Here is a 14,833-nt window from a genome sequence, read left to right on the forward strand (position 1 = left end):
CACATCTCTAGCATTCACAAACCACGTCCTTTGACCCCAGATATATCCCACATCATCATCTGTTACTGCTTCATTAAGACGTAGATTGAGATTTTTTATTGATGTGAGTTCATCTTGACCATCTTCGACTTCAAGTTTTGAGTCTTCTTCATCTTTCTCTTCTTTTAACCATTTTCCATCCACATGATCTTTCTTTACAGTGGGACGATGCCTTTTTCTAATGCTTGGAACTGTGGCTCTTACAATACTAGCCTTTTGCATTTCATGTCGTGGCTTGCCAACAAGAGCTTCTACCATAACTATAGTGGATTGACCTTGATCTTCTTCAATTTTTTTAAATTCCCGTGCACTCAAGGCTTGTGTTTCATCATCCTTAGTGACATCCACCATTTCTTGCTCTAGAAGTTTGCGCTCATGTTCTACAAGTTTGTGACGGTGTGCATGTTCTTCTTACCCCTGCATCAAAGTCTGTGCTTAATCTACTTCAAGTGAAGATCCCTGAATCTAAGGTGCATATTGTGCATCCTAAAAGTACTTAAACATAATCTTTGCATGCATCCTTTTTGCCACCACACTAGGAAATCACTCCCAAGTATATGCAAGAGCCTCCAATGCACTTTGCAACTCTAGAAACTTTGATGGTTTAGGAGGAGGCATCACAAAGGTCTTTGACTCTCTCCTCGACACAACAAAATGAAGACCGCCAACTTCAAGGTCTGAACTCTTTGTGAAAATATCCATAAAAGTCTATTTTGTCTCTATCATTATGCCTACTACAAGGCTCGAAGTCATATCTTTCTTAGAGAATGTAGCATCCCATGGATCATCACCATCATTGAACTCCCTTTTTGACATAAGTAGAAAGAGTCTCTTTTCCTTTTGATCAAGAAACCAAGCTCGTCTGCCCATGTGATATTGAGTCCACCTACCAAAGCTATTGGGGCTATATTCCTTTCCTTTCAAATTCAAAGTGACATCAGAGACCCATGCTCTAATCGCAAAGTCATTTAGACAAACCCCCACCTTAGTTGATTGCTCCATAATCCTACAAGAAAAGATAATGAAGAATTTAGATGCATACAAGTAAAGTGCAATATATAAGGCTTGATACAATAAATGTGGGAAATAGCCAAAAAGGCTTTACAAGGCTTCATACAGCAATAAATGTGAAAAATAGCCGAGAGGGCTTTACAAAGTATTTTATAGCAATAAATCTGGGAAATAGCCTAGAAGGCTTTACAAGGCTTAAATATTTGTACAAATGTAAGAAAATTAGTCAATAAAGCTTTACAATGAAATGAAATGCACACTCTAGTGATAAATCTCCAATCTTCCTTATGACATGTAATCTGTCCATCCACTGATATCTATCCACTGATACCCAACTGATGCAATCTACCCACTAAAAACTGATCCACAGATATCCACTTATGTAGCCCACTGATACTCGTTAAATAGTGAATGGTCGGGTTTAATACAAGGCTCTTCATATGGCAATAAATGTGGAAAATAGCCTAGAAGGCTTTACAAGATTTTTTATGACAATAAATGAGCTTAAATATTTGTACAAATGCAATAAAAATAGCTAATAAAGATCCCATAAAGATTTACAATGAAATAAAATGACCACTATAGTGATCAAGCTCCAATATGCTCCATGACATGTAATTTGTCCACCACTGATATTTGCTATCTGCTCATGCAATCTATGCCCACTGATAAACTTCTTGGTAAATGGTAAAAGGTCTTATTTAATAGCATGTTATAAGTGTGAAATCGCATGTGAGCAAAGGGACTGACAACGATTAGGAACTAGTCGGAAAAACTTGGGCATGGCTTTGATTGGCAACTTGGAGAATTGTCTCTCCTCTAAGGCAATCTAATCTATGCTAAACCAATCGTCGAAGCGAAGAAAAGCAATAAATAATTTCTTTTTCTGTGTTCATTTTAAAGTGCTGGGGTTTAAGAGGCTTAAATATGAAAAAGAAGGGGTTTTGATGTAGAGGCTAAACTTGCATGTGAGAGAAATGAAGAGCAAGTATCTAAAGAAAAGTTAACATTTTTCAATTAAAAAGATGAATATATATATAAATATTATCTCACCTTCAAAACAAACCATAAATTCACACTTTTATAATTTTTTAAAAGTATAATATAAAACATGTAAATATATAAAACTTTCTCTCATTCCTTTGAACTCTCTAGGATTTGTAATTCTCTCTCTCTCTCTCTCTCTCTCTCTCTCTCTCTCTCTCTCCCCCCCCTTCTCTCTCTACCTAGGATTTATCTATCTCTCTCTTCATCTCTTTCTCTGCCTCTCTCTCTCCCTAGTATTTGTAATTCTCTCTCTCTCTCTCTCTACCTCCCTCCCTCTATCCTCTTGGTTGCTAGGATTTGTCATTCTCTCTCTCTCTCTCTCTTCATTTCGAGGAAACCTTCACTCAATTCTTTAAAGAAACTCTTAAAAATATTCCACATGAAAAGGTCCAAGAGGAAGAAGGTGAGAATATGTTTAAGGAAGCAAAGAAGGAATTCCTCTTTTATTGTAGGTTCCAACCCATTGATGGTCAACATTGGGCTTATGCTTGTAATCAAATCACCAAAGAAGCAAAGAAGGCCAAAAAACTCACATCAAAACAATTTGCAAAGATATCTTCGTTCCACTGTTATCCTGCAACCATTTGTATATTCAAGCATGAGATTAAGTATTTGATTGAGTCCGAAAGACTTAATCATTATGTCCATGGAAAACGTAAGATATCCTCAACATTAGAGATCTTACAGAAGACAAGGCTTGTATGGACAACAGTTGGTTCTCCAACCCTAATTTGAAGAAAAAGGTCACAAAAGCAAATGTTGACACACTCACAGACTTCTATACTTCTTTGAGTGCAGTTGTGCCCAGGGGAACTCAAGAGCGAGAAGAAAATATGACAAGCCTCAAGGTGGTGATAGACAGATATGCCGACTACAATTCCATCATTTTTGTCCTCTTGAAGTGTTCAATGAGGAGATGCTTGAAGTGTGCATTGCATGTGATCATGGAGAGTTGACTTACAAAGCTCCTTTGTTTGTCTCAAGAAAGTCAAAGGTGATGGATAAGAAGGAGTTGACCGCAAGGATGTGGAGGCCTCTAAAGTACCTACCTGACAAGTATGCATCCATGGTGGCAGCACATAAACTTTTAAAGAAATAATGGTTTTTCAAAAAGAAAGACAAAGCCCAGTGCTTAGAGGAATGCATCAATATATAGGTGAGGTGTGATGCAGTGAATAGTTCCATTAAGTATTTTTTACAGAGAAAGACATCCCACTTAGTCATTGTAACATTGATTATAATGTTGTCAAGCATATAGCATCTTTGTCAACACCCAAGGTAAAGCTACGGGCAAATAAGTGGATAAAAAAGGATGAAGATGGGTCACAAGTAGTAACCTCTTACATGAGGAAAGAAATCCCACAACAGGTGGTTGCATATGTGGAAAGACTGATCAACAAGATAAGGATGCCGATAAATATGCAACACAGCTTTCAGTTCAGTATAGAGGTTACGTCAAAGTCGGAAAGCTTGTGAACTAGGAGTTTCAGAAGATGACTTCATCAAGAATGAGTCAGCATGGGACAAGCCCCAACTATTCTTCATCAATGAAGTTTCTAGCGATGAGATCCATAACTTCATTTAGAATAGTATATACCACCATTAGCAAAGTGGCAATTTTGCAACATTGTCATTTTTGTTGATAAACAAGACAAAGAAGCCATGCAGGTTACTCTAGAGTGAGCACATTCTTCAAATTTGAAGATCTATAGTGGTGTTTATGCAGCAAAGAGAGGCAAGAGAGAATGTGGCATAATGATTCAATCTCTTGAATCATTCTTCTTGTGTATGCGGAGTCCCAACCCTGATCACTTCCTACAAAAGAACATAAGAGGGAATTCAAAAGTTTGTGATTGATGCTAGAAGAGCAATATATTCCCAAGTATATACATTATCAAAAAAACAACTACAGAAGTCCTGCAAAAAGTGGGAGTCTCTTGCTTACCATGGTGGAGAATTTGTTGCCAATGGTGGCGGCAGGTTGGGAGGTCACTTTGTGCAGAATGGGATATCTATTTGAGGATCTCCTCAGAAAAGGGTACTCCATGAATAATATTGAAAACAAGCATTTCATGGACTATTTTCAGTTTCAAGTGGATCTAACCACAGGCCATGAAAAAGAGGTAGAGCACAAGGAGACTAATGACATGGATGATGACCTCAAAGATCATAATGCCCCACATGATGATGATGAAGAGATGGACTCGCATGACCCCATCAGAGAGAGGTTGGTGGATGAAGAGAAAGATGACGCTACCTTCCATGATAATTATGGCTCACATGGTTATGTCAAAAGGCCACAATGGCAATACTTAGCAGTATGAACTCCCTATTTCTTCATTGTAAAATAAGATTTAAAGTTAAAGATAATGAATCTAATCTTTCATGTTTGTTTGCAGGCAATAGAGGGAGAAGAAATGGATGGAGTCAATACTACACTAGCGAAGGGTAGAGATTTGGAGGCACTCCCTTCTACTTCAACAGTGCAATCACCTCTATAGAACTTTGGTTGTAGAATCCCATGAGCAGAAGGAATAACTACTGCAACCATAGAATACAAGATATGACACAGACCCATTCTGCAAAGTTGGTTGCATTGGATAAAATGGAAAGCTCATTTAATGTTAGGGTCATTTGGAAACAAGAACCTCAGTATTTGAGATTTGGTAGAGACGAGGTTTCAATCCTCTCCGATCCTTTAAAAAAGGTTAATGATAATGTTATCTTGGCCATCCTCATGTTTGATACTATATTTTTTTTGTTGCTACTTTAATCTTTTAATTAAATCTAATGAGCTAACGTTTGTTTATTTGTTGGTGCAGTGCAATTATATCTCAGTTTCCTAGTGCAGTGCAAAATCGTGTCTACATGCTCGATTCCCTCCTTTCTTCTATACTTAGCTCTCCTCAAAAGATGATACAAGAAGTTTGTACCTAGGTAAACCCTCTAAATTTAGATGGGGTGTGAATCATCTTTATGCTGTATCATGAGGAGTAAGTATCAACTCCAACCTTATTTTTACTATTTCTTTGGCAAGATTGTGTCAAAGAATAATCATTTTTAACTTGGTCGTGTAGCTCCATTGGAGTCTAATCACTTGGGACCTTGAAGTCATCCATTTGTGGTTTGTGAATTCAATGACAAGCTATCATGCCAACTCCCAAGGTAATTGTTCTCTTAAGATTTTTGTTACTTTCTTATTTTGTATCTTATGATCATGACATATTAATTTCTTTTATATGTCATGATGGACAGTGCTGTATATCGACCAGTATCTGCTATCAGAACAACCAAGGAGCAACCAGATCAAGTAGAATTCAAATGATGTCTACTACCAGTGGAGCAAAAAGATGGGCATGGCTATGGGTGAAGAGTTGCCTACAACTGCATGTTGTTCCTTAGTGAATTTTTTGATTTGGAGTCACCTATCAAAATGGAATCATGTACAGAGACCGATCTACTAGCGTTTCGGGCTAAGAGTATTCGGTGCCTAATTGCTACCATTGAGTAATACCATGCGAGTAAAGTAGCAACACATCCTCGAAGAGGAGAAAAGACTCAATTTAATGAAAACACCAGTGTTAACATTGGGGAACAAACAGAAAATATGACTACATTTTAGCATGTATGAAACCTTATCTTTATACTTCTATGCTTGTTTAAGCCTTTATCTAGGATGCATAAATATCATAACTTTCTTATATTTTCCTCCAAGAGAAGAAGAGACTCAGTCTAATGAAAACACATTGTTAACATTGGGGAACAAACAGAAAATATGACTACATTGTAGCATGTATGAAACCTTATCTTTATACTTCTATGCTTGTTTAAGCCTTTATTTGGGATGTGTAAATCTCATAACTTTTTTATATTTTTATAGCCAAATGAGGATGTAGAAGACATATCAAGTGAAGAAGAATATGATGTAGAGCACTCTCTCGGTAAGATGAGTCATGAAAATATGACTCCATTGCAATAGATTAGAAGTTCATTTAATGCTATGTTGTTAATTCGACAACAATCTCATACTTTTAAATTTGGTGAAGAAAATATTTTAATCCTCTTGAATCCTAAGAAAGAGGTTAATGTCAAAGTCATTACAGCCATCCTCAGGTTTGATGCAACCTTTTCCTTGGCTTTATACTTTCGTCTTTTGACTAAACCCAACAAGCTACTACTCATTATTATTTTTTTGTAGTATTGTTATAGCAGATTTTCCTCAAAATATACAAAGAGTTTCATATATCCTCGATCCTCTTATTTCTAAAGTGCTTAGCAACAAATAAAATACCATAGAGGATGTTTGCAAGTGGTTGAAGCATGTTCCTATGAATGAGACATGAGTTATCTTTACAGCATATTATGAGAAGTAAGCATCAAACCCTACTTGTTTTTTCTCTTGCATTAGTAGAATTGTCTCAAACACAATAATTATTCTTTATTGATAATGCACCTTACATTGGAGTTTGGTGGTCGTGGACATCTTTGCCAAGAAGTGCTCTTTGCAACTCAATGGCATCCATCCATGGCACTGTGTCAGAGTAAGGATAGACTACATGTGTTGTCACTTCCATGTGATGCAGATTCAATCCTATGAGGTAGAGCCATCCTTCATCGAAATTTTCGAGCCTAGATACCTAGCTTTTGGCCAACAAGTTCTGAGACGCAAGAAAATGAACAAATGGACTTTGGGGGAAATATCCTTCCACACACAATGGCCCCTAGCCCCTCTCCATACTCAAGCTTGGTGGGAGCCCCAAAAGGCACTCCCTACCCTACAATTGCACCCTATAGGCCGGTGCCTTAACGTGAATATGCCCATGCCTAGGCCCTCATCAATGCAGCCAGTGTGGCCAAGCCCACCATGTATGCTAGCTCCAGGTCTTATTAGGCCAAGACTACCTAATGCAATGCCACATCCTTGTGAAGCACATACTTTCTTCCATCCTCTTTTCATCTCCTTGCTCTCCTTTTCCTGCTTCCATCTCACCTTATAGTTGTATACTGCATTGCTCACACTTACTTTCTCTCATCCTCTTCTTCTCCTTCTACTTCCATGTCACCTTATAGGTGTGCACTGCATTTCTCATCTCATCATTACGAAAGTTCTTTCTATCTTTTCTCAGTATTAAGAAAGCACGCTTTCTCCCTCTCACCCTCGCAGATGGCTATGGATCTTTTTGAAATAATACCTCAAGTCAAGCAAGACATAAGCACTAACTTAGATTGGATTGCTAAGAACACAAGACATCAAGAGGAGTGCAAAAGAGAGCCAAAACCATTGACACAATTAGAGAAAGAAGAATTTGTTGTGCAAAAGTTGTAAGACAGGGAGGATCTCGAGAAAATAAGAAAGAATCTTAAGTTCTTTGGTCCTCTTTTGTTATCATAATTATATTAATAAAGAAGTAAAGGATGAAGTAGAGGACTCCATTGCTTCTGAGATAGAGAGTCATAATATGCATTGTCTCTAAGACACACAAAGTCATTACTGGCATGTCTTCTTGTAATTATTGAAAGGTGTTTATAACACCATAAGTACTTTGAGATTTTAGTAATTGCTTTTCATGTAATGAAACTCTTATGCTTCCCCCTCTCCCACATATGATGTGTGCCTCATGGTCCCCCGTCTCCCACATATTTCTTTTGTAATTAAACTTATAATTCCATCCTTGTGTTATAACTGTATAGTATCAGGAATAATCATAGGAAGAATTTTTTTGGTAATTTTGCTAAACTTTGGATACAAATGTTAGCTTTCAAAAATACATTAGCATAGTATTCATTATTTTTGGAATTTTTTGTAGTCCACTTCTGAATTTGGACTTTTTACTAGTCCAATTTTATTGAATATCCTTAGTTTTGTGTTTTGTATGCTAAGAAGGTAACATTGGTAATAGTATCACAAGTAGTAAATGACTTGGTGGGGGAATATGTTCCTTAGTTTCATGACTTTTGCAGAGGACATACATTAGATTTTTTGTTTCCTATGCTAAGAGTACATTAGTAAGAGTGGGGTAAGAGTATCATGGGTAGTAAATGGTCTAGAGGGACATATCCCTTAGTTTTCATAACTTATGTATGATGTGCATCAGAATTCCCCCCAAATGACTATATGGTACTTATACACTTATTTATGCACATATGTTTATGTGTATCTTCAATTATAGAGGTATATTTTTATCCTTATAAACCCACATTTTGTTGAGTCATCTTATCTTATACCTTGGGATTTTTTGAAATGTTTTGCATTGAAAATATGATTTTAATGATTCAAACATTTTATCACAGGTAAAAATAAATGTCTAAAATAGTAAAACTGCAATTTTTGGAATAGTATTACTTGGTAATCACTCGACTTGACTTTTCTATTTAAAAAAATACGAAAACAATGGGTTTTTATTTATATTAACATCATAAGTGTAGGTTTACATCAAATCTATATCTCAAAGTCTGCGGAGTATCATAATAACGTGTTTTTTAAAAAAGTAGTGACTCGCCATGCTAGCTCAAAGTTGATCCCACATCATATAATCGATTCCATGTGTCCTTGATCATAACCAATAGTTTCATATTCAGCATAATGTCCCTTGTAAGCCCAAGTATGGGTTATACTATATACACTCTAAATATATGCTATATTATATAAACTAAGATACCTTATACATTCCATACTATACATACTAATACACTATACTATATGCTACATATATAAGAAGATGCTATACTATAAAAATGCTATACTTAGATGCTTGTACTATTTTAACTGAGACAATATATATATGCTATGATACTTTGATATGCTTATTTATATGCATAGGCACAAGATATGCATATATGCTTAACTACTTACATCTATGCTATGACACAAGCTACTTATACATATATGCTTGGCTACTAACATATGCACTAAGATGCTTATTTGTAAGGTGGATACAAGATACTTATATATGTGTGTGGATATTTGTGCAAATGCTATGTACTACATATACTAAGGTGCTACACATGAGCTATACATATATACTAAGATACTATAATATATATATGTTATACTATATATACTAAGATGGTATAAATATATGCCACATATTTGTACTCTTAATACATGCTACAATATATATACAAAGATTCTACAAGAACTCCTAGAGCATGGTCTGACAAGATAGGACAGTATCTTGTCACTATTGGCTTTCAGATCTCCAAGGCAGATTTCTCACTCTATGTGAGAAAAACAGAGAAAGGTATTATGCTGTTTGTCATTTATGTTGATGATATGATTATCACAGGTGATAGTGATAAAGATATCCTTCATGTGAAAATGCTATTGAAGCAGAAGTTTGAGATGAAGGATTTGGGAGAGCTGCGTTATTTCTTGGGCATTGAGGTGATTAGATCACCAAGTGGGATACAGCTCTTGCAGAGGCAGTACGGATTGGACATGCTGTCCAAATATGGGATGACAGGCTATAAGCCTATTTCAGTTCCTTTGGAGCAGAATTTGAAGCTGAGCACAAATGCAGGTGAGCTTGCATGATGCTTTGTTCTTCCATGTGCCTTAATGCTTTATGTGTGGATGCCATGCTTCGTGCTATGGAGGAATAGAGTAGGTAGTGTTAGTTTCAGTAATGATACTTGAGGGATTGGGACCTAACTCCTAATCTCAATGGTAGATGTGCATTGCAGTCACGTATTAGAGCTCTCTCTCTCTCTCTCTCTCTCTCTCTCTCTCTCTCTCTCTCTCTCTCTCTCTCTCTCTCTCTCTCTCTCTCTCTCTCTTCCCCTCTCTCTCCCACCATGAAGTCTGAGCAACCCGTCTCTCTCCCATCCTATCTCTCCTAGCCCGAGTAGTCCCTCTCTCCCAACAAGTAGGTCATTTCACCACTGTCGAGTCACCGCCAATGGTCTTTATCGTTGTTGTGCTGCTGCTCTTCTCACAGCCGCCATAAAGTTCCTTCAAAGTTCATAGCCGCCATTTCGAGTTAAGCTTCAGTTCGGCTAACTTCACCTTGGTTCAGTCTAGTCTAGTCAATTCAGTTAGCCGTTCAGTTCAATTTTACTAGTCAGTTCAGCAGTCCAATTCATAGACTCCAGGTTGGGCTGAACCCATGGCCCAACCTTTGGGGGTTACCTTGAGCAGGGGGTACACATACAAGTGTAGTTCACCATGGAATTCCGTAAGGCCAAAGGCAACCCTAGCCCCGTCTTTCAAGCCTTCGTATTCGACCATTGCAAAGACACCTTCCCCCTATGCAAAAACACATCAAAGGCAGATGGTTAATATTGAGTTGCAGGAGCAAATCTATTACCTACAGCAAGAGATTAGAGAGCTCAAGCTCGCAACCCTTGGGAGGAAGTGCAAGATATGTAGTGGAAAGGAGGAAATTATTGCAGAGATAGTACACAAATCTAATGCATCTCCACTAGCACCGATATTTGTCTCCACGGTTCAAGACATGATCACCACTCACGTGAGCTCAATCAAACAAGAAATAGCTGTTGATGCTAGTAACAAAGTCAATAGAGTTGACCTTTATGTGGAAATAAAATAAGACGATCTTACGCATTGGGGGGTTGAAAGAAGGCTGCCTTCATGATGATGAGGAGAAAAGCATTGAGGACATAATCATATGCCTTAAGAAGGAAGTACTGCAAATCAAATGGGATGAAAATGATATCCGCAATGTCTGTTAAACTAGCACATAAGCATAGATCTACTGTAGAGGGAAGGTAGCAAGAATCAAAATTCTCAGACAAACACATAATTTGAAGGGTACAAAGATTTGGATATCTAAGGAGCTCACTCCGCTCCAGGTCAAACAAAGAAACAATGAACTCACCAAGGTAAAGAAAGCAGGCAAGGCAAGCAAATGGGCGGTTTATCGAAATGGGCAAGCATTGATTAGGGACTTCAAATCCAAACCCAAATACTCTCAATCTTAAATTGATGTTATAAAGACCACTTTATGATAGTATTAGAATGTAGCTATAGTCTATAATAACTTGGGAGGAGTTGGCCTTGTCCACTCCCTTGATTCTCTTGCTACCCAGATGTAGTAATTCATTTTTTGGTACTAGTACTTTGTCTCATGGACCTGTGAGGTCTTCTGCAAACGTTAATAGATCTCTCTCTCTCTCTCTCTCTCTCTCTCTCTCTCTCTCTCTCTCTCCCCATATAAGCCATTCTTCCCCACCAAGTTTTGTAAAATTCTAGGTGCGTGTGTTCCATCCAGATCTGTACTAGAGAGAGATATCAGCCCCTACACAGAGGTACAAGGGAGATGAGCTTTGGGACAAGCTGGTTTCCAGAGGCAACATTCCACTTTTGACTGCATATTCATTACATGCCATCATCGACGAGGCGAGATCAAGATTCCAAAAAATCTACGCTTACTTTGTAGACTTTGGGAAGCTTTTTACACAATCCAATGAGGCCGCATGATTAGGAGACTCCAGTAGATGCATATTCTAGGAGACAAGATCTCAAGGATGATGAGCTTATGTGAGCTACAAAAAGGAACAGTGCACACCCCTCGAGGCCTGTCAAATTTGATTGAGAGCACGATCTTATGAAGCATGGATGCCCCCTCTCCTTAACACTCTTTGGGTTCTATATTAATGAGATGATGACTATCATTGATTGCCTAGGAAGGAAGGGATCCTACATGCTGATTTAATGATACAAATATTATAGTATGCAGATGACATAGTTGTCATATCCTCTTCAACGGCAAGCCTACAAAGACACCTAGAGGCCCTAGAGGTGTTTTGCAAGTAGAGAGACCTGACAATCAACCTTGGCAAGACCCAAGTTATGATCCCAACATCTCATAGACACAACTTCACTTGCTGAGGGGAGTTGGTTGAGATCATGCAGTCATACACTTATCTTCACAACGCCAATTTTCACAATAACTCGTGCAACCAAGGGCACGACTGACATGAGGGCAGGGAGCTGACTAGAGCAACAATGCTTTTAGGCACACTTTCAGAACCACGGATGGCATCTTGATACCCTTGTTGTTAGAAACATGGTGAGAGAGAGAGAGAGATATATATAGAGTAGGGAGTGAAGAAGTGATACTCAAATGAAGACATAATGAAGGCTTTCAGTCATTCATCAAGTATGACATGACAAGTGAAGTACCAACCTTATATAGGCTACACACACACTTGCATCAAGTGCATATGGGATAAGTCCCATAGTGACACGTGACACTCACACAACTCACACACGTGCACCAGTACTAGATCTCCTAATACTACACACTGACACATCACATCAACACACTCTTTGGCTATGATATCTCCAACACCCCCCTTCGGAGCGAAGACTGTGAGACCCAACACGCGAGAGCAGACCGATTCCCCCTCCACTGCAATATTGTAGGAGCAAGTCCAACCATCCAACACCTCTCATGTGATAGCAACTTCTCAATGAGCTTGCAATCGACAACGGAAAATCATCACTTATCACCCCTCTTAACTCTGGTCAATACCATCAAACCAAAGTAAAAGACAATATGTTCAATTTTGGGGGACAACCCAGGGCAGAGTACCTCTCATCGACTCCAAATACATTCAGTTTAGAGGAACAACTCAAGACTAAGAACTTCTATTTGACTCAACACAAACACACATAGAGCTAAGCATCATCTATCACCTCAGAGAGGAACAGATCATGCAACATAGCAAATGAAGCTTCTTGCTTAGGTCCAATAGATGTAGCATAAATATTCTTGAGCTTGTCGAGGTTCTCCTTAGCTCAAGTAGTGAGGTCAAGTTGATAAAGCAATTTGTTGACCAACGTTGCACCCATAAGCGCCAATACTTTGTCATGCTACTCATCCTTAACTGAAGGTAGAGCTGACAAGTCTTCAACATGAGACTCCATAGTGTCAAATTGAGGTAGCAAAAGGCACCAATCAGAAATACATAACCAACCAATAAAAGAGCTTGTCTAGGGCTCTGAAATGAATCAACAGCTTGAGAAATGCTTGAATAAATGTGTCCACCTGCTGATAGATGCCCTCAAGGGTTCCAAAATGCAAACCCTAATCAAAAAGCCACAAGAATACTGTTGAAAATGTAGAACTGAGTGAATCCAAGTCAAATAACAAGTAGATACCCTGAAGTGCAAAAATGAGCCAATAGAAGAGCACTTCTGAGTAGGATGAGTGCTCAAGATGCTGTAGCAGGTCCGAAATCCTCAAGAAGGTAGCTAATGGGGTACCAAATGCAATGATGCAGCTCGAAATTTGTGAAGCACTTCAGCAAACCAGCTCTAAGCTATACCGAGATGCTGTAGTAGAGGTATAAGTGGACCAAAATGCACCGACATGTCACCAAGCCAAGAATCGAGTATTCTATATGAGTTAGAGGCTAGTAGTAGTCCCGAGAACGGCTCTATTGAAGGCGGTTCTGCTGCAGCAACTCCAAAACAGTTTTCAAATGCAAGAGCAGCTCCAAGACAAGTCGAAAACGCCTACAAAAGAGACAATCTACAATAAATGCTCACTAATGGTCGAATTTTGCTGTAACAACCTGCAAACCTAAAAATGGGATGGAACAACTCGAAGAAGGCTCGAAAATCCACGTGTACAAGCGTCTCTTGGAAGGGGTGGCGACCAGCAGGCTATGGAGAGGCTAAATGGACAGAAATGAACACAAGAAGCTACAAAACAGAGACGAAATGAGGGAAGCAAAGATGACAGTTGTGCAAAAAACCTAAACGGGTAGACGAAAGCTGAAAGGAGATAGAAATGAGGCTGAATCTAAGGCAAAAATGAGCAGAGCTGAGGTGGTTGCAAGAAGAAGGGCTTGAGTAGAATTAGGGTTTAGGGTTAGGGTTACGTCATAGATGATGAGGGTAATCTTGCTCTAATACCATGTTAGAAACATGACGTGAGTGAGAGAGAGAGAGATATAGGCTAGGGAGTGAAGAAGTGATACTCAAATGAAGACATAATGAAGGCTTTCATTCATTAATCAAGTATGACATAACAACTATCTCACCATAATGTAGCTACACCATCATGAAATACAAAAGAATCTAAAGATGATGCCACCCTCCCCAATCCAAAGAACCCAGAGAACGTAAGGAAAGGTAATGCCATGACAAGCACTCCATTGTGCATATACCACAACAGGATAGGACATAGACATGATGCTTTCCCTTCCCCTTCGATTCAAATATCAAAAGGAGATGCAAACTGACCATTTATCTCCCATAGTGCTCACAACATAATTGGAGAGAGAATCCCATTTGCACAACCTTCATTTCCATCTTCCACTTCTGGACCATTTCACCAAGCTGGTCCTCAAGACATTTCCCTTAATAGCCTTGTAAGAAGAATAATGGAGGCATACCACTATCTCCCAACACTTTAAATGGAAACCTATACAATTCAATTAATCCTAGTTCTCTCTGCATCATGACAGAATATATATTCCAACATCGTGTGTATTTCTTCCTGTGCAAATAGGGTTAACTCCTCCTTTTCGTCTGGCATATAAAACATATTTGCAATTCACACTCACTTCAAAGTGTCTTGAATCTTAGATGCCAAGAGCCTATGTATCACATGTTGCTCAAGAAAGGCCAATAGCATTTTCACAAAAAAATATTACATAACGTTCTAACTCGCAAGGACTAAGTTTGACTTTATTCAGCAAAATACTCAAGCAGAACACAACTCTAATGGTTGCCCTATTTTCATCTTGGTTATACTAACCAAGA

The sequence above is a fragment of the Dipteris shenzhenensis genome, chromosome 16, assembly GCF_047967505.1.
Source record: "Dipteris shenzhenensis isolate YYH24624 ecotype China chromosome 16, Dip_SZ_1.0, whole genome shotgun sequence".
Lineage (NCBI taxonomy): Eukaryota > Viridiplantae > Streptophyta > Polypodiopsida > Gleicheniales > Dipteridaceae > Dipteris > Dipteris shenzhenensis.